Source organism: Falco peregrinus, chromosome 6 (genome assembly GCF_023634155.1).
Source record: "Falco peregrinus isolate bFalPer1 chromosome 6, bFalPer1.pri, whole genome shotgun sequence".
In the NCBI taxonomy this organism is placed as follows: domain Eukaryota; kingdom Metazoa; phylum Chordata; class Aves; order Falconiformes; family Falconidae; genus Falco; species Falco peregrinus.
Window position 1 is genome coordinate 71,698,799 of NC_073726.1, and position 21,743 is coordinate 71,720,541.

Consider the following 21,743-nt stretch of genomic DNA (forward strand, 5'->3'; position numbering starts at 1 on the left):
ACAAGTGATTCTTCACTATTCCAAAAAAAATTCAGTTTGATTGTAAATGATCTATCCACCAGTTTAAAAAAATGATTAAAAATATCCCTATCAGATTTAAGCCAAGTTCTTCCCTTCAACACAAAACTCAGAAATTTAAGCCTTCCATGCCAGCATCTGCTTGCAAGTCTACACATTGCCTCTAAGTCTTAACTATATGCTGAAAGTTGTTAGAAGCAACATGCTTCATAACTTTTGGGACAAAATCCTAATGCTTAGAAAGGAAATCCTTAGGATTAAGACTGTGTACTCACAGCTAAGGTCACCTGAGCTGGACGTTATTTTATCAACAAAATAAAAGCGTGTAAACCTCAGTTTGGTGTCAAGAAAATCACTTCAAATGAAGCCTAAGACTTGTTATTATCATACTTCTATCATCTCAGAGGAATCGTATTCTAAAGGTCTACAAAGTATAGGTGATATTAATGCTTTAAATTCTCACAGAAATCTTTTTCAAAACACTTCACTGCTGATAAGTTATAAATGCCCAAAGGGCCAGCAATTTAAGATTTATCAATGTCGTACACCACACACTAAATTTTGTTTCGTATTTCGACAAGTGACAACCAAAATAATTAAAATTCTCAAATACCAAATAACACATACTTTCATAGTTAATAACACATTCTTTCAAAGCTCCACCTCAAAAAAAAGAAAAAAAAATCTTAAGACACAGTCAGGCAGTACTGACACTCAAGCTGCTGCTTTACCTTTTCCCTAAATGACAAATAACTTTGCATATCAGCAAAGAGGTGTCATCGTCTTTCAGTCAATAGTCAAACATTCTATGAAGTTCCTCATTGAGTTTTCCAAGGGTGTTAACCACGAATTTTTTTATTTGTTAAGTAAATGGTTACCTCGTTTCTGTGCAACATCTATCCATTGTGTTACAATTTTACAACAGTGAATACCATAGTAGAAGGGAAGAGGATCAAATAATGGCTACTGACACTAGTTTAACTGAAGGAATCATGAATTTAGTATCAACAAAACACTAAATCACTGTATATTTCATGCAAAGAAGGTAGCTTTACAAGGTAAACATCTAGACAATTACTGCAGTCTTACCAAAGCCCCTAAGACCAAGATCAATTTTGTTATGCTTTGACACCACAAACAATAAGGACTTTTTAAAAGGTATACTTGCCTACTTATGGTCATTTTTAAAGCATGCGACTTGAAGGATTAAAGAAAAATATAAATCTAAATTTACAAAGCAAAATAAAAAATAGTGAAAATTCCTAGTGACATGAACACTACTTGGAGGACTACGTTTTCCCATCTGCTTTGAAAAATCTCCATGCATATATTTTGGAACACCAGTGATACTGAAAACCCATAACACCACTAATATGTATTATGCCAGAACCCCACAAAATTTCAACTGCACCTATTCAATCCCTACCAAACTTGTCAAAGGGATTTTCGACAGAGATTGCTGTGAATTGCAGTCTATAATTCAATACTATTCCTACAGCTTCCTACATACACCACAAAGTTCAAGTCACATTTCCTAATGACGGCACACCATCATGATCTGTCATTTCAACAGCAAATGTAGTACCTGACACCTGAGCACGGAACAATCCAGAACACCAAGCAACAAGCTGCACATGTCTTGGACACAACAGAAAGACAGGACACGGACCCCCAAAGCTTTGCTTTGCCAGGCCACCCAAGTCTTAGGTACCAACCCAGGAGACTAAAGGGCTGGTTAAAACAGCTGGGAAGTGAGCTCACCTGCGTAGTTCTGAGAAAAAGCCCAGAGCAGGCAGCAGCTGTTCAAACCAAAACTGCAGCCTCAGAACAGCAACAGATTTCAGGAGCTCCTCCCACTTACAATCACCTACAGCAGCAAACCTAACCTCTCAATTAAGTTATAAACAGCACCTGAAAGTTTTTGCCAGTTCAATGATGAGAGTTACTCTGCCAGCAAAGAATGGAAACAAGACCAGTGAAGAGAGAGCACAGACAATTATTACACACACGCAGATGGAGCACTGAGAAGTACAGAAAGGAAAAATTAATAGGGGGAAGGGAATGGAGAAAGGGGACTGTGGCTTACAGCTGCCTGACTAATTGTATTTTCCATATTGATAATGAATTTTAAAAGCATGTTTAACTGAAAATATTTAAGGGGGGGGAATACATCCTTCTAAGTGAAGACAGGCAGTGTCACTTTAACCACCCTCAATGGCAGCACAGAGGAAGATTCTTCTGCATTTTTTTTTCCCAACTAATAAAATCTATTAAGCAATGTACTAGCTTAAAATGAGACACTGCTTTTCTATACGGCCACATATTAGAAAGGCGCTTTTTCCCCAATTTGTTTTGTTTTTAAGAAGACAAGTAAGTAGCAAGAGTTCTGGTCTGAATTTCTTTGGACCTCTTCTTCTTTAAACAAGAGTAAGAAGCGTGAGAAACAATTTAGCAGCTGTAGAAGAAATACTCTACTTTTTAATTTTTTAAGCATACATAAAAGATTTGTAAGAACTGTAAGAAAAATTCATTTACACAAGAGGAAAAGTCAATAGTTTAATTTAAATGAGAAAAGTAATGGGATAAGAAATGAGAAAAAATGAGCCCACCTTTGCAATACACAACCATAATGACTCATGTATTTTGATCTATTTGCTTAAATATTTTGCAACTGTTAGCAGCCAACACTCTATGGTTGCCCACAACATAAAGCCAGTGATCTTTGTGACCTTCACTAAGAATTTTAGACAAAATCCCTTCCTCACCCCGCAGAGGGATCAGCATGAAAAGCAAAGTAAGAATGATACCCTTCCTCTTTAAAAACTGAAACCTTCAACTGGTACTTGCAGCTCAATGTTATAAAACTGTGCAGGTGTATCAATGTCTTGCCAGTATCCTGAACTTCATTCTTCCTTTTCACAGATAAAACTTGCAGTTCCTTACTTGCTAAACAGAGCTTATTTTTCTGCACTTCATCTCTATTATAGGAATTATTAGTTGCAGCCAGCTGCACCTTCCTCTAAACAGGCAGATGCCAAAGTTCACGAGTTCCTGAAGCTCTCTGGAGAGCACATAACCCTGCTCAACACAATTTGATAGGAACATATGGTGTAAGCAGTTAGCTGAATCAGATCCCTATTTATCAGCAATTAACTCTACCAAGAAAGTAGCGCAGCAGTCTCCTCTTTGCCCAAAATGTTATTTAGCCACAGAAGATAAAACACAGATGCATCCTTGTGTTACACAAGACACATGACCTGTGTGAGAGCTACAGTGTGTTAAGTAAGGGCTCTTGATTAAGCCACAGAAAGGACACCAACAGCAATGAAATCAGATGGATATTAGGGGCTTGATAATAAATACGATGCCTTGCCACATACCTAGCTTCAAACAGAGCAGCCTGTGCTGCAAAAGCCAGTATTGCCGGTTTGCCCTGACCTAACTGTAGAGCAAATGAGGAGTGTATGTAAATTACTCAGCACAGAAGTGGCTATTCTTTGAAATCGAAAGGCATGATTCAGCCACTCATGCCCTCTCCTACGGACTAGCACATGCATTTGAGCAAGCAACAGCAAAGAGGAACCAACAGCAAGTGGCACAATGCTGGCTACAAGTGTGCGATCCTTCCCTTAAAAGAAAACAACAGGTAATTCCTAAGGCAGCTACCTAGTTACTTAAGACATTCTGCCACAAATACAAGAAAGCAGATTGTAGGCATAGAGGAAATGGTTTTTTTTAAATACACAAACCCATGTCCAAACAAACAAACAACACACCCCAAAAAACAACAACCAAACAAAACATAAATGCACACCACACAAAATCTTGAACAGCTACAGCTCAATATTTAGCTGGCTGCTGAAGATGTCAGTGAAGTGGCACCTGGTGGTGGCTTTTCTGCACACCCAAGAGAGCCATGCCACCAAAAATGTTGAAGTTGTACCATGTGAAATTTGACAGGGCCATCTGAAACTTACATGTGGCCTTTGGCTGTGGAGGAGATGAAAGTAAATTGGCCGCAGGGATACAAATTTAGTTACATTTGTTTCCAAATGTAACCTTTAGCTCATTGTTCCTACATGACAGATGCTTTTTGGTTACATAGTATACTACTATACAGTGCTTTCAGCCTTTTACTTTTCCCTCTACACAAAGATTCCCAGATGCAGTATATAACAGTAAGAAATTCTGCATGTCTTACAGCAGTCTGCATTCCGCCTCACTTACTGAAAGGAATTCCAAAAAAGAGTAAACTCTTCCATTTATAACCTGAGCTGCATTAAGAAATGCTGTAGGTAAAGATATTGGCAACCATTTTTATAGTTTTACATTTTCTATACATCAACAGATCTTTCATACAGAATTTCTAATGAAATAAAATGGAAGAAATTTCCATCTCCAAATGATAGCAAAGAGTATTTCAGCTTCTGCTGTAACAGCTACAATATAAACTGAGGAACTATAATAATGCCAATAAAAGATTAGCCACTAAGATGTACTACATGAAAATCCAGTTGCTAGCAATTTCAGAATGCTTTGCTTTCTATCGCATCCTCATTGGCTCAACCCTCACTGCTTCAGACCTCCGTCAAGAACTGCGGTGAGTAACAGAGATTACAAAACTCCTCAGTCAGCACTGTCTGTTCCTTACCTCGTTCCCAACTCTACATTTCCAGGAATAAAACATCTGTGCATGGCTGATAAAAATTAAACCAGATACTAAAATTTTACTTGCAACTGCTCATAAAAATACAAATCAGAAAATACTTAAATTTTTACACAGCACTAACCATACTGCTCATGCTGTGACTATCTCAGCAACACAAACATTAGACCTGTATTCAGTCACAGATACTCACAAAATATGTTATTTATCTAGTTTCAAGTGAAAAATTAGACACAGAGTACCCATATACATATCATTTTTTTGCTTAAAGCATACCGTGGCATCAAAAAGCTGATTTTTTAAAAACAATTGTAAAAGCCAAAAGGAAAATAACTTGGTTTTAAAAATTAATAATTTCATCTTTAATGATCAGTACAGTCTAGACAAGATACTGAAATTTTCATTCATAATCCTCCGTAGATATCACTGCTGCCTCTTCAAATATCCATGCAGCAGTGGGCTTGGCATACCCTGCCCGTTCATGCTAATCTTGGAGAAAGACGCGGAGCTGAGGGTTGCTGCTGTGCACAGATACCCCCTGAGCTTCCAACAGAGCTGTTGCTCCACACCACTCCTCCTGATGTGGGAAGCCCATCCCTTCCAGTGTCCTCTCAGTGTTTGTCTCCATTTCTTTACGTGGGAAGGGAAAGCACAGTTCTCTTTCCTCCCAAATCCCTCCATTCTGGCCCAACTTGTGAAATTTGGAAAGCTGAAATCAGAACCCAGCGGTTTTCAGAGTTCTGAGTGCTCCCAGCAAGGAGGGACGCATTTGTCTAGGGATTTGTGGAACAAGGCGTTTCACATGCTCACTGGTGCACAGCTTTGACTGCTTATTAAGTTAAATGGTGAAGGACTGAATACTTTGTGTCTGCAGCTAATTTACAGATACTGCATGTTTATAATCCAAGCACCAAGTGGGCGTTCAAATGAGTGCCAGATCTTAATAACTGTATTTTAACTCTATTAAGTATTTTAAGGGAAGATAACATGATTCTATCAGCTATTAAGCAATGGCATTCCCCCTGCTAAGTTCCCTGACTAAACACATGCAGGAAAAACAATGCACTACAGAAAAAAAAAAGAGCATGTATTGACTCCTTCTGTCAGCCATATTTTCTTAACATAAGCCAACATCAATCAATCTCTTCACTCAATGTGCAGTTCTCACCATCTCCATGTGGAACTCGTTAATGAGTCTCCATTTAAAAAAAATATCATCTGTAGTTATCAGGTACACAGCAATAACAGACTGGTGTATACAGTGCTGCTTGCTATATGTTAAAGAAAAGCTAAGAGGTTCTTATCTTACCACATGACAACAGACACTTCATTTCAGAGACACTGTACTAGCTTCAATTGACATAAAATACAAGCTCACAATGCCAGTCTGGGTGTTGTGTTTTGCTGTTTGATTTGGGGTTTTTTTCCCTTTCTCTATGCTTCTGCCAGCACTTTGTGTTAATTGAGGTGCTGACTTGGCACTGCACTAGGAATGCAGGCAGCAGTGCTGCAGCTGCCCTGTTGAGCAGCAATGCTTGCAGACTGCAACAGCAAAAGTGAGAGAGAGAAGTTTATAGCAGAGAAACACGGGTGAACATCAGACATGGTGTGAGGTCTGCTGCTGTGAGCTGCTGAGACAAGCAAGGTTTATCTGACCACAGACAAGGCAGTCTCTGTGGTTGGAGACCACAACTGAGATGGGAAATGAAATATAGCCCTCCTACCACAAAAATAAGTTTTGCAGCAGCAAAGGAGGCTGTACCATTGTTCTGTTCCTCCAAGGAAAGTTTTCTTTCCTAAAATGAAATGATATAATGAAAATGTCACTCTCAGGTAAACATGCAGTAGTTTGGTGAACAAGCTTCTGCTGGTAAGAAACGCTTTTCCATAGAGCTATACACACATCCCAGCACAAGCCCAGTCCTTTCCACAGAAGTCTTGGTGAGGAACAAACTGAGGAAAAGGAAAACATGCTAAGTTACCTGTGCTAAGACCCAGGGACTGCAAACCATGAATCAGCTGGTTTCCACATCCAATACATACTTTACGGAGAACATTACTGACCAAAACTTTCACATAAAATTATAAGAACAATTAATGCAGTCAGCAAATGACCATTTGTTGCTCTCAAATGTTGCCTTAAATGCAGTTTGCAAAACAGCCTCAGCAGATACATTTCACCATCCTCTGGTTACAAATGAAAATAAAAAATGACGTGTGTGTACCAGGGCAAAAAAAAGCTGTGTTATCTCCTTTGCTGATTTGAATAAGCCGTCTTTTCCTCTTCAGCTCATCCTGTGAAGACCATTAATCTGCCTCAGTGCTACAACCAAAACATGTAAAGAGCTGGGGATGAGGTTCATCAAAGAGTCACGATTAAGCAGCAAGCACTGCATATGGTTTCCACAAAGATTACTGCAGGTCATCTCCTAATTCCAACCTACATCTGAACACCTACCTGCATGTCAGTGCAAAAGTACTGCTTGTAGCCGCTCTGCTCTCCTCTCAGCAGGCTAAATCACAGCTCTACAGATGAAACTGTAAGGGTAGCCCAGAGTCCAACCAAGCACACTTTTTTTTTTTTTACTTTTTCTTTTTTTTTTTTTTTTTTTTGGCAAACAGCACCCAGATACTACTCTGGTGTAATCAAGTCTCCTGACAACGTGAAACTCCCACTTTAAAGAGTCCACTGACAGATGGATTCAATTTAAAGCATGACTATGAACAGCTGCTGCTGATCACCAGCTTGTAAAGTGAACTCATTCATCACAAAATATTTCAAAAGACTGAACTGAAACGGAACAAATGAATTTGAAGAAGTACAGGAGGTGTGGTGTTAGCCTTGGAGAATGTGTCAGATGTAAAAAGCACAGCTATGGTACTGCTGCTAATTTATTCCTGTAAGCGCTAGCTCTACTCTATTAGCAGCATTCTCCAGATTCTCAAAAATCCAGGAGGGGAGGCTGAATAAGGTATTAGAAGATGTAATTAAACACTCCTTACTGAAGGTGATTTTAACTTAAGTGAGCCACTAAAGGGAGCTGACAGCATGTTTAAATTGCGCTGGGGAAAACTTCAAGATGACAAGCCTCAAAAAACTGCTGGAGGGAAAGAAGGTCATTTCCCCAACTGCTCTAACTCAGCAAGAAGTTCCCTCAGTCATGCAAGGGGGCCACGTACTCTGACTTCATCACCTTCACTTTAAATACCATGAGAGGCCTTGCTGCTTTTAAAATGTTTTCGTCTTCCTCTTTGATCCTTCAGTATGGCTGCAGTCAAGAAAAAGACAACCTTCAAAGTACACAGCCTCACAAATGAAACCACCAATTATGATTGTCTCTGAAGAGATGGGGAGCTGACACAGAATTAATTCACACGGGGGTTTTTTGATTTGTTTGGTTGTTTTTTGGGGTTTTTTTGTAGTTCAGGAATTATACAGCAAAAGTAAACATTTTAAACTTCATTGCATTTATCATGGCCACTGGATCTTCTCCAAGTGACTCGGATTTTCCCCCCGAGTACTTCCTACAGGTTATATATGGGGCAGGGTCACAGATATCAAGAATGAGGGTAATATGCGGGAAAGAAAATTCTCTGTGAGCTGTCTCAGGTGGTGACTCATCCTTGCCAATCCTTGCTAGGGTTTTCTAGCAAGGGGAAAACAAAGTTTCCAAGACTTTCTTGAAGGCAATTCTTTACCTAGAAGTGATATTTATAACTCTTCAGACAACTGTACCAAACTATACTTGCACCAGTGCGACTTCATGAAGAAAGCACAGAAGTCTCACTTAGAATATTCATACATATATGCTAATCTTCAGTCACTGCTGTACCAATATGCAGTTGTTCAACAGATTTTTATATCTTAGTATGAAAAACATACTGATCTAGTTTGAGCTGCAGTAAATTTAATAATACATTGTTTTAATATTTATTGATGAATGGAGACTAAAAGGAACAATACTAACCCACAGAGACAGTCCCCCGGGTTTTTTCCTCAGTAAAGAAAATGCAACCGGGGGGGGAGGAGGGGAGAGAAAGCCCTCTCATATAGCATTTCCCTCTTTCCTTTTACAGAGTACCTCTGTCAGTCTATTTCTCTACCTACTATCCTTCCTCAAACCCAGGATAACAAGACAAAGCTAAGGTGTCATAAGCTTGTGCAAATAAGGCGTATCAGATTTCCATTGCATGGAAGGGGAGTTGCAGGATAAAAGCTACCACTTTGCCATCACCCAGCTTCCTGCTACCTGGCATGAAAGCAATGCAAGGAAGTGATCAGTGGATTAACACCATGTCAATAACTAGCTCCAAGACAACAGTTTTGTTATTTAACTCATTCTGGGGAAGCAGCTGACCATTGCTAAGATATACGCTCTGATGCCGGGGTGAAAAGCAACGCGCTCAGCAGCATTGTTCTATATGCAAGAACGAAGGCACACGCACACTCTTGCTCACACACCCTCTGCAAAGGTTATTCATCACCACAGCAACCTCTCAAAACAAAGGTGGAAGCCAATTCAAACCACCCTGTTCCTCTGATGACAGAGGACGAAGGGTGCTCTCCGCCTGCACACTACAGGGAGTTTGTTTGCCTGGGTTTGTTTTTATGTCATTGGGTCTCATTTACTAATTTAATTTTCAGCAGCCCAGCATGCATGCTCAGAGCAGAACACAGCCATGCTTATGCATTAAACAAAAATATTCTTATATAGCCCCAGTTAAAAAGACACGAGAAAAACTGGCTGATACACAATTCCTTCTTGCCACACGGCTGAGCAAATGCCACGTCCTTACTACATGTACCCACCATCACCCTACCTTCCCCACCGTCCTCCCCTACATACCAGGAACAGCCACTGTAAAATAAACACCCCACCTAAAACCAAGAAAACCCCCAACCTCTAGCTACCATTTCTTCCTTCCTCTCCCCTTACCACTCCTTCACATCCTCTTTCACTCCATGGGAGGTTAATGATTTTGGATACCTTAAAAAAATCTGACCAAGACAGTAAAATAATTGTAAGCTCAACACAAACAAGCAGCAGTTTCTCCCCAAATCTGGAAAGAACACAGCCCAATATTTCTTCCCTCGGTCACTTGAGGAAAGAGATTATGACCATTTCTAAACCTTTTCAACTGCAAGCCAAGAGGAAAAAACTCTGTAATGACAAGCTGTCAACACTCAATGAGCAACGTAGCTCTCATTTGTGACATTGATTCTTTGCTTGCAGAGCGGGGCACGTGGGCATCAGCAGCCACACCACATGCAATGACAACACTCAAAATGCTCAGATTTCTCCATTTCTCAAAAACAAATGTCCCATCTGAGCAGCCAGGTCTTGATGTGAAAATGCGCTCCCTATCTTCGTGATTTAAAAGACAGGGTAACCATGTGGTTTTGAAATACAGGATTAGAAAAAACAGCAGTTCCTAGAAATGTTATTTTTAAAATAGAAAACACAGGTGATTGAGCAGATAAATTCTCAGAGGTTATGTCCCATTTACTCTCATTGAGAAATAAGTTAAATTCCCCTGTAGTGAAACTACCAGACATATCCATCTAGCTTCAGTGATTCCATGGAGCTAAGCAAAAAGTATGCTAACAAGAGTGGTTTGATTTATATCAACTGCTTAAGCTACCACTTTTCTTAAGTTTCAAAATAATCATTAATAACTGACCATTATTAATTTGCAGGCTTATGATGGTCTGCAATATCTGTCAGTGTGTTCTAGCATCCCAGCAACACAAATGAATATCTGGAGCAGGAGGTTCATTTACCTGATTCTGAAACATATTTATTTACATATTTATAATACGTGTTAGCCAATCACTTTGGTGTAATACTGCTCTGACACCAAAGGATGTCTATAATCAAGAAGAACTAGAAATGCAAGAAAAACAGCAAAGAATCATAAAAAAAAAAAACAAAAAAACAAACAAAAAACTATGAGAAAATTCAAGTTACAGACAAAGATTCACACTGTAGTTTCAAAAAAGCACACTGCATTTGCAGGTAGCAAAAAGCAACACAGCGGGATTGAAAGCAAAGTGCAAAATGCCAAAGTGCAGGAAACTCTCCATGTATGCTGTACTTGAAGCTCTATGCTCTGTTACTACAGCATTCACAGAAATAGAAAAAAAAAACACCTGCATTTGAGCTCACACACATTTCTTAAGTGCAGCCATAGGCAAACCCATCAAAATTGGATGTATTCATAGCATGAGGTGATTTACGTCATGGTATAATCACTACTTGACATGATAAGCAGGCATTGGCTGACTCAATCTTTATCTGCACAGCAAATTTTCAACATACCTTCCTGATGATCTTGGGTTTCAAAAGAAGTCTCTCCACATGGAGATGCTTTCCTACACACGCTGCAGGGGAGCAAAGGTTTTTGCCTTCTCCTCCATGCTGGCATTCAAGCTTGTGGGTCAGACTGGGCCCGCAGATATGACAGACAACAACTAGTCCTAAATTTGGTACCTTCCTGACCAAGACATAGACATGCTTCCACTGCAAAAGAGTAACTTTATCTACATGAAATTATTAGGCTTCTAGAAAATCTGTGGCCTCCAACTTCTCATAATGGAAATACTGGTGAAAAAAAGTGCACCTACTCAAGCAATAATAATTTTAAATAAAAAAACATTGCTTCAATTACTGCCTTGCTTTCTCTATTTCTATGAAACCAGAAAATCAATTGCAACAATTTTAAAACATTTCTCCTCCAAAGTTGCTGGCGTTAGCAAAGAAGTTGTTATATTATTGAAGCACTGGGGCTCAGAGTTCTCAAGCAGTATAAAGCAACTGCATCTACCTTCAGCGGATCTCAACATAGCAGCTGTTACGCTTGAACGGAAGCGTAACTTGAAGGGGAGAGCAGCAGTAATGAGAATGGAGGTAACTTAAGGACAGGTACCTTCCAACTCGCAAAAATACAATGGATACTTGACAATAGCACTGAACTTGTTTTCTGAAACTTTCCATTAATTAAAATCTACTTGACTTAGCCTGGTTTAATAGACTACTGGACCTTAATGTACTTGAGTTCCTTGTTCTGCCTTTGCCTCCTCCAGCATAAAGGTAGAATTACCCTCGTAATTTTTCAAGCCAGAGTAATTTTCCAACTCCACTGCTAATTAAGTTAGTACATACAGATCAGTACAGCACTGACCTCCAGGTTTTTGTCCAAATACTCCAACGAGCACTCTTAACAACTTGGTAAAAACCTGAAAGAATCTGGCAAGAACCTAGTATGTGTATTGCCTTTCCTGCACTCACCCTTACAGGGGCTCCTTCTACCTTCTCAAGAAGTTAACTTCAAGTAGTTCTGCTTAAAGCACCAGTTTTCAACTCTGATACTCATTGGAAGATTCAGTATCTGATGCAGAGCTGTATCATGCTGATGCTTTAATGGGACTCTATCCATGTACAGAGGGGCCACTTCCCCCAGATTTCACAGACATGTTTAAATGATTAGCAATAGCTAAGGGCACATATGTTGTTTTAATAGCGAATGTGTGCTTAGCAGACCAGGCTGCATCTCATCAATAATTCCTTGGTGTAACACTCCCAGGAAGACAGCAGTCAGCCCAGCATGACAGAGTCTTAAATAAAGCAGTGTGTTACAAGGTGCAAGGCAGCACTCCACACATTTGCTGTCAAAGAATCACAGCATTTCAGCTGCTGGAAGCAGCAGATTGCCATTGTTTTATCAAGGAAAATCACAGATGGGAGAAACTGACTGGAAACCACCTTTCCCTCCAAAAAAATTGCTAGCTATTATCTTTTGCAGAGAGGGTATGTCTAGTATTGAACTGATGACAGGATGACATTTTGGAGGTCAAGTACCCTCTTTTCTTTACAAAGCATCTTCTAAAAGGAAGCAGGGGATGAAGTTTGTCTGAACACAGCCACACAGAGACCCAAACAGGGGGAAAAAAACCCCAACATGCACTTACATAAAAGGCTTTGAGGAGTTTCTTTTTCTATTCAGCTGGAAAGGGAGTGAACAAGCATGCACGCACACACACACACGCATTTTTAATCATCCTTATGCTGACAGCAGCCAGTCACTACTTCTGTTATCAGAGCCCCACAGCTTGTATTTCCAGGCCGTGAAGCACTAAGGCAGAGAGTATAAAACCTCTGATTAAGAAGGTATGATGATATTGCCTAGTACACCAAACCAACTGCTACAAATTTGAAGTTTGTCCTCACCAGGATATTATTCATTCAGCAGAGGGAGAGGAAAAAATACTCTGCAAACACACAAACAAATAGTAAGGGTTTCCTGAGATTAGCTGGTAACCTGGATCACTCTTATTTTCCCTAAGCTTGTCCGTCATCCTCTGGGAAAAACAAGCAAGGCAGGCAAGTCTTTGCATCCAGAAACTTACAGTTTGCAAAAAGGTGCCAGCTGTTAAAGAGACAGAGAAAGAGAGAAGCTGCGCTTATATACAGCTCACCAGTGACCACTTGTGCAAATGCCACGTGCCTGGGATTAAAACTTCAGCCCGGGTAGATGCTGTCCCTGCCACTGCTTGATTCAGCTCAGATGGCTGGCACGTCTCCAGAGTCACTCAGAAGGCAGCTGCCCAACAGGGCAAATCACTGAAAAAATAGAAACAAAACAGGTTCAGCTTTGTAATTCCACTACACATTATACAAGTTAGACTTGTGAATTGCTGACTTCTTGAAATGTGATTTCACGTATTGCATGAGAGGGAGAAGTACATTTCTGATTAGAGTTCATCTACTACTGTCCAACGTGAACTTTCTAAACACCAGTAACAGCAAAAAGAACTCCTCTGTACAGCTAACAGGAACCTCATAGTCAAGATACCTGGACAGCCTCCACCCTAATCCCTGCTTTCAAGCGCAGTTTGGAGCTGGATCCCTCTTCAACAGTGGAGTGAGGAGTTTACAAAGCCATGGGCCTGACAGGCTCAGCAGAGCTGAGAAGGCTGCAAACCCAAAGGGAACGGGAGTGAAACACATTCATAAACACATTTTGTAAAAGCTTGGTCAAGCACAAGGATGGATTGGTGAGAAGGGCGCTCCTTCCTCACCTCACATCCCTGTCCCTGGTGGGAAGCAACTGCTGCCCACACAGCCCCGTGCCCCAGCACCCAGCCGTGGCGGAGGGGCAAGCAGCCCAGCACTGCACTCACACGGCCCGAATGGGAGAGAGACAGGAAGAACGTGTCTGTATTGAGAGACACTGGGGACAGCTCAAGAACTCCCCACAAACCAGTGGGGCTGGAGCCCACGAGGCACTTGGGGAAGGAGGATGCAGGAAAGGAAGAGTAAGATGAAAACCAAAATGGGAGGCAGAGGAGAGAGACAGCAAATGCTGAAAATTTTTTGTTGGGGTTTGGTGGGTTGGGTTTTTTTCAGTTGGTTGGGTTGGGGTTTTTTTTCGGGTTTGTTGTTGTTGGGTTTTGTTTTATTTAAGGTGATAATTATGGTATTGTCCCATTTTCTCCTCAAATTTTTGCCACCCCTCAATTTTGAATCTGACATTCAAAAGTTCGGACAAGCTTAGTGCTTTTCTATTTAATTTTTTAAGTCATACCCAACACTTTGTTCTAATGTGGTTGTACATACAAGACACTTCCAGCTTAATTGCTACACCATTCCAGGCACTGACCAGTCCTTCAATTTTGGCAAAACCTGCTCCATCAACAATTGAATTCTTTGCAGGACATCATTTTGACATTATCCCAGTTCTGTGACTTCTGTGAGAGGTTCCTCTGCCCCTTCCTTACAGTGCCAGCCCTACAGTGATGTTTTCCATTTTAGAATAAATCCAATTAAAAATAATTAAAAAGTGTAGATCAATTTGATCTTGCAACAGAATTAGGAAGAACCAGTAACAGGTCAATCCAGTAACGGGGTAAATGGCAATGGGTCAATTCAGTCAATCTGAACTGATCCAGTAGCTGCATATTAATATAGGAAGCAGTACACTGTACTGAACCTCACCGGGTTGCCTACTAATATGATCCGATTATAGTGGTGATTTAGTTATACATCACCTAATTTTTCAAAACCATAAACATTTAATATTTTAAGGGGAGACAGGCAATTAATGGCTTGCTGACCAGGAAACCCACATCAAAGAAAGGACAACACATGGGCAAAACACAATAAGGCAGCACGGGCTGCCTTCCATCAGTATCTCATTTCCCTTGGCCTCTCCCAGCTCACTGGCCTTGTGCAAGACCTTCTACCTCTCCATGCTCATTTTCTTCTTTGCAAAACATAGATAAAGGTGACAGCTGTCTTAATAAAATGTGAGTGCAAGTGATGAGGAGCACTCTAAGAGCCAGGTATGGTTAGCAGCACATCCAATGCTTGCCAATACTCTGGGTCAGTGTGAGAGGGTTGCCACTGATTTCAGAGGAAACAAAGTCAAACACTGAAAAAGCAATAGACTAAAAAGCCTTAAGGAGCAATCACAGCGAGACCTTTGTGTGTAGGTGTCTCTATCTCAAAAGAGTAAGGGGGTAGACAGAGCCACCTATGGATACACCAAATAGGAAAACGGGACATGCTCAGAAGTTACCTCTATATAAAACAGGGTCATCTATAAAGTTCTGCAACAGGGGAATAGGCTTGGCTGCATGCGTACGTACATATACATATATATGTACGTATGCAAAAAGAGGACAGGCTACACCTCTTTTTCCAATAGCAACTTGTGATCCCAGTAACTACTGAGAAGAGTTAAATTCTGTGTAAGAAGCATGGGAGAACTAAAGAACTCTGCTAAGAAAAGAAAGTACCAAACACTAACACATTCATTGTTTCCAAGCTCCTTATCTCCAAAATTTGTGCCAGGTTTTGGGATTCTCATCTGAAAGCCAATGTAAAACAGAAAAGGAAAAAACAGATTTCAATGGTGAGTCGCAGATTTGCTCCTTACTAATATGATTTTGCTGTTTGCAGCCCTGGACATGAACACAGTTAATGAATAATGACTGTGCAAACAAAATATCAGATAATGATGGGAGGGGGAGGGAAGGGTGAAATAATCGCATGGGTGGCTTGGATTGGATTTGGCATCAATTAGAAAAATTGATGCCCTTTTAATTATAGGAAAAAGTCTTTGCTAGAAAGATAAGACAGACATGACAGTCAAACCACTTTAGTCCCTGGATTTAAATGTATGGAAATGGAAAGTTCACAAGGTGTGGGTTTTCCAGTGTGTTTTCTTTTTATAATAAAAAAATTAAGCTCTTTCTCAAAAATTACATCTGAGTGTGTGTATAAACCTTCAGCTCACTTCAAAGCTGTTACAGCAGCAATTTGTTCTGCTTTCATCACTCTGGGAATATTACTTACTACAAGTAGGACTGCCTTCTACAAGGTACAAGGCATCTTTCCTTTCCCTTCTAGAAAGAGCCCAAGTAAGTAGGAGTTACAGCCACTTGAAGAATCAGTCCAACAACTTATCAACATCACTTAAGATCCTTCCCTAATTGATTCCACTGAATATATTATCAAAAGAGGGCACTAGAGATTGCTCCTGTTTGATTAAGGTTGCACAGTGCATGTTTCTTTCCCTGGTCTTATTCATAATTCCAGCAGCTCATGCCAGATTCTCACATGTGAGAGAAGGCTAATATAAGCACATGAAATGCATTGTTCTCAGTACTTCTTTAGTAACCCAGAGGAGATTAATAATAGCCTTCAAAAAACCAAACCAAAAAAAAAAAAAAACACCACAAAACCCACACACACAAAAGGGACAAGGACATCTCTACAAAACACATGCAATTCCTCAACTACTCAAAAAAGAAGAGTCCCTCACAGTTCTGGATGTTTTACTGCTACTCTGTACTTCTACAGCTCTTTTACAGTAACACCAACACTCATACAACCCATATTTACATGATCATTTCTACAATGAGATAGAACCACTTCTGAATAAGTGCTCTTTTATAAACAACATTTACTATCCTACAATTCATAATCACCATTTCTATTATTCAGTATCTATAATCAGATCTCAAATAGTGTTTAGAAGATGTAATTGTATTTGCCAATTACCTCTGCAGATGTGACTTACAAAGTGAAAGCACAATTATACAAGGCAGAATTTATCCAGGAAATAGGAACACTGATACTTAATCTTACAAAATAACCCAGAGATAATTTAAAGTAAGATATTTACAAAGAACAGTGTCTGTGCCAAGAGACTGTTTGTATTGGTTTCCAAAGAGGGGACAGAATGTTCTCTTCCAAAGAGCCACAAAACAAACTTCCTGAACTAATCCGAGTTTTCTTTTTGCTTGTATTTAAGTGCAGGCTGGTCAGACTTACTCAATAAAAAAAATAAAAATTATAAATTTAAAAAGAACTTAATTTGCTATAGCCTTGTCTAGAGAAAGCACAGTCACATCCTTCAAAGTAAGTGGAACTGGCCACCTGAACAGATCTGGAACCACTGCTGCTCTGCTGAAAGTAATAGTCTGGAAGGATTTTTTGGACCTTTTTTTTTTATTTATTTTTTATTTTTTTCCATAGCATTCTAAGCAGCTGTAATCAACCTTTTTTGTCGTTTTTGGTTTTAGTTTGGGGTTTTTTTAATGCTAGTCTCTTGATGCACACCAGCACAGTTTGAGAATGTGGAGATAAGAGATGCAGCATGCTCCGATAGTAAAGAAATGTAGGAAAGAACTTGAAGTCATCAAATACCAGTTTATTTAACATAATATTTTGTTCCTAAATCAGTCATATATATCTCTAAGCAAAAAAAAAAGAAAAAAAAAAGAAACCAAAAAAAACCAAACACAAAAAAAAACCCCACACTAAACAAGGCCAAAATTAAAAGAACCTCAAAACCCCCAACTTCAGCTCAGCTTTTACCTCCTTTTGCCTTTCAGGAGCTGATAGGCAAGTCCACAGGGAAAAGTTCCTTTCCAAAGCAAAGAGAAAAGCATTACCGGTAAGGTCAAAAGACAACATATTGTGTGTGACGTTTTTGTAAACCCTGTTTAGAAACAGTAATGGATTTTTTTAAAAAAAAAAAAAATATATATATATAGACATACACACCCCCTACCCTACATCAGGACCCTGAGCCCCAGAAAAAACACACTGATGTCTAACTCTACAACAGTTATAGAATCATAGAACGGGTTGGAAGGCACCTTAAAGATCATATAGTTCCAATGCCCCACCATGGAGGGGTTTACATGTACATTTCTGTTCTGTTTACATTTACATTTGTGAAAGTTTCTTGACTAGCAAAAATATTCATTTCACAAACCATACAATGCAAAACTACTTCCAGAACCATTAGAAGTACAGTTTTTTCCCACCAATATACCACAGGCGTATTTGTCATATTTGCGACACAAATGACCATCTTTTCTCACGGTCTCATGGGCTAAGATGCTGCATTATTTTGCCTGAAACTGGCAGAATGCCAGAAGAGGTGGAAACCACCACACAACTTAGATACAAGCCAGTCACTTCTTAAAAGATTATATTCAACAATATCGTTTTGAAATGCTGCGCTACAATCCCACTGTAGAAAAGACATCCTAAACAGACCAATAAAATACTCCACAGAACTGGGAAGGATATAAAAAGAAGACAGAAACCTAATGCAAATTACAACAGAACTGCAAAATGTATTTCATTTTACTTATAGTGATACAAAGTTTCCTAAATCTAAGTCAGATGTCTAAGTTGTCCATCCTCATTGCCACTAGTTCAAAATTGCTATAGGTTTTTTTAAAAAAAATATTTACTACTGCCCTTCAAGTACTTATACCTTCCTTGGTCCTGTATATTAATGCCAGACTTGGTTTATTAACACCTGTTAAGATGATTTCAGTGGCTATTTAGTTATCACTGTTGCCTTGTTTACTTTTGCCTTTCTCCCAGCTTCAACTTCTTGTAGGGTGAACAACGAAGTATGTTTTACTTTTCGGTTCCTCCTGTCACAAAGTTTAGGTCTCAAGCTCTGCAAGGATCAGGTCATTCATCTGAAAACCGATCAGTACCATTCTTATTTTGAAACAGAAAATAAATTATATTAGGCTCAGGTTTTATAAAAGTTGTTTTCTTATATTCAACTTGGATCCACTTCTACGCTTGAGTGTATGAAAGTTACACTGGCAAATATATTCACATACAAACCCTTAGTCTCCTTACCAGAGGCATATCTTGGTAGCATTCCTAAAATTATCATCTTTTAATTTTAAGAGAGATTATTAACAAACGACACACATGATTAAGTTTCTGCTTTTCTAAAGTCAATAGACAGTTGATCTTACATTTCAACAGACCCAGTGCTACAAAAGACAAACTTGTCTCCGTACATACATGCATGCAGTAAGCAAACAAAACTGAGTGCAGCACATTATTCAGGAAGGTAAGTTTATTGTCTTCAAATACTGTTGCAGATTTTAAAAGGATGCACGTAGTGGGTATCCCAACAGAGAGCAGACACATGGGTGTGTCTCAAGCATAAATTCCCTGCCTACTCCTGCAAAGGGAGATCATAAGATCGTGAACGCTTTTAAGAACTACATCAACTCTCAGACCTTTGACAAGGACTGATGTAAATTAAAAGATGTGTGGGAAGCATCACATGGTATCACAGAAAGCAGTAAGAAAAATAATCTGTTTTTTGCAAAGGAACAGGGGGCACCAGAAGGGAAAGGTGCCTTTCTAGTCACTCTGAAGGGTGTTCAGAGCAGAGCTGCTCAGCCTTGGGACTCCCAGACTTACCACATTCAACGTGACTTGAAGAGCATTTAAAATACCAATTTCCAGACACTAACTTGTGGCAAAAACACCCATCATATCCCTGTTCACCATGAAGATAGCGTGCATTCCCCTTGCACACCCAAAGACAATTTATTTCATTTTCTTTCATCTGACTACTGGCTTAGAAGAGAATGTTGTTTGCCACAGGTGCTCAGTGCAGCAGAAACTAGATCATGAAAAGTAACTGCGCTAGTTCTTTTTAGCTGGCCATTTTTGTTCAATTTTCCTGTTCAGCAAAGGGGAAAAAAGAAAACAACAGATTGCATTCCACAGAAATAAAGAAACAAAAGAGGATATGCACAGACTGGGGTAAACCAATCTCCATCCCCCACATACCAGCACTAGAGCCTACCAAAGCACCCACTGTCCTCGGTAGCAAAGAACTTTCCCAGCTGCTTGCTATCAAGTCCTTCCTTTGCTAGCCCTCTTGTAAAATGAGAGCTGAAATAATCCAGGCAACTGTCCCACCATAGCCTGAAAAGTCAGGTTCCTCTTACTCTTTTCACAAAGGCAAAGCAAGCTACACAAAATGCCCAGTATTCGTACTGAAATCTAACAAACTTATTTAGAAAATTTGCTGATCCTGTCTTGTATTATAGCCCATTCTTTGTGTGAGACTTCTAGACACATGGACGAGGCAAGCCAGAAAAAGGGGAATCCCTTCACAAGGAGAAAGATGGGAAAGCAGCATGAAGGAGCAGTCAGTAACTAGTGAAGAAGAAAACTCATGGCCAAAAGGTGAATGAACATTTGGTTCAAACTGGTACAAATTTAAAACTGCAGTTATTTCTGAACCTGAGTTCCTAACTCTGTTACCACACTGTTAACACTGTGTCATCAGAGAGATCTTGAATATTTTCCATTTGTCAAGGAAAGCATAAAAATCAGTCAGCTTTTTTTGAAATCATTCTACAAAGAAAAGCACAGAGGTTTCCATATCTTTGCACCTACAGACTTCCACCACATTATGGCCACTATGGTAATAAAAGTTATTTTAAGCACAGCCTGTAGTAATAAATCGGGGTTTGTGCCAATAATTTTCTCTTTGTAGCTGAGGAGCAGGGGAGTTTCCCAACATGACATCATCAGAATCTGCTTCCAAGCTGTATCAAAACTGGGATTCATGAATTTTTTTTATCTCAAAAGAAGATAGAGCACACCATAGACATGGCCTCTAAAACACCTAGACTTCGATTAAGTTCACATAATTTTTTTCCACACTCAAGCACATCAAGTCACATTGTATGTACCCAGTAATAAAACCAGATACTCTTCATCAGGATGTGCTATCCTTTTCCTGGGAATCACAAATAGGTGCAGTATTAAGACATCTGGATGCCACAATTTTCAGTTCATCTCCCCATTTTCCTCAAATACCGTTTCTTACTTATGCCTTTACTTTTATTGCTAATAAAAATCACTGAATTTTTCCAGTCTCTTCTGCTATTGCCCATCAAGGTGATAAAGCTTCGGCTCTAACTCAAAGCAACCTGTTATGCAACTCAGCAGCTAATGACCCTTTTTCTTCTACTCCATCATTGGTACTGACCGCAGTCTTCGAACTCATAATTATTTTCTATATGACCTCTACTTCATGAATTAACATTTTACCAGAATTTAATGTGCTTCATTGTATTGCATTCCAAGTTAAATCATCCTAAAAATCAATGCAATTATGAAAAGCAAGGTTTGTAATAGCTTGTATTAGTCTAGTAATGCAGCTGGGCGGGGAGGTGGGGGCAGGGAGAGCAAACCTATTTTCAGGCCAACTATTAGGTCTAACAAAAAAGCATCATGTTTTGTCAAAACAAGACGCAGGAACCTAACGAATCTGCCTGCTCTGCCACAAGGACAAGGTGGCAATCTTCCTGGGGCCACACTATTCCTTCAGAAGAATCTACAATGCTCCAAATAGAGCATAACTACCAATGCCTATAAAAACCAGATTCCACCAACAAAATATATTTTTAAAGCACCTACTGCTACCACTTTACTACTTCGATTGTTAGTTCCCATTGCACTAGCACACATCATCGGGAACAATCCAGTCTGGAGCAGGACTCTGGCCAGGACAGAGCTCACAACACTCTGAAAGGCAGGGATTTCTGGAAATCTTGGGCTAAATATTCTCAGGTCCTACGTAAGAATAACAAATTATAAATATAGTAATAATAAATATGATGGTTCCTTTGCTGTAGGACAAGGTCCCCTATTTGCATTTCCTATAGGTGATGACTGGTACCAATGATGGCCAAGTACTG

The 21,743-nt window shown here is 39.6% G+C and overlaps 1 protein-coding gene across 11 annotated transcripts in view; it reads right to left on the minus strand.

The window, feature by feature from the left end:
• Positions 1-21,743, minus strand: part of EPS8 (epidermal growth factor receptor pathway substrate 8) — a 141,070-nt gene that overhangs the window by 93,231 nt on the left and 26,096 nt on the right. For 6 of the 11 annotated variants that reach the window (XM_055807881.1, XM_027782818.2, XM_055807879.1 and 3 more), the window contains exon 2: positions 13,161-13,305. The exons of 1 other annotated variant lie outside the window; for it this stretch is intronic. The gene's annotated coding sequence lies outside the window, so the exon portion shown is untranslated. Of the gene's footprint in view, positions 1-7,142; positions 7,166-13,091; positions 13,114-13,153; positions 13,306-21,743 lie in introns of those variants that run through there. 4 more of the 11 variants (XM_055807880.1, XM_055807883.1, XM_055807884.1 and 1 more) reach the window with 4 other exon arrangements.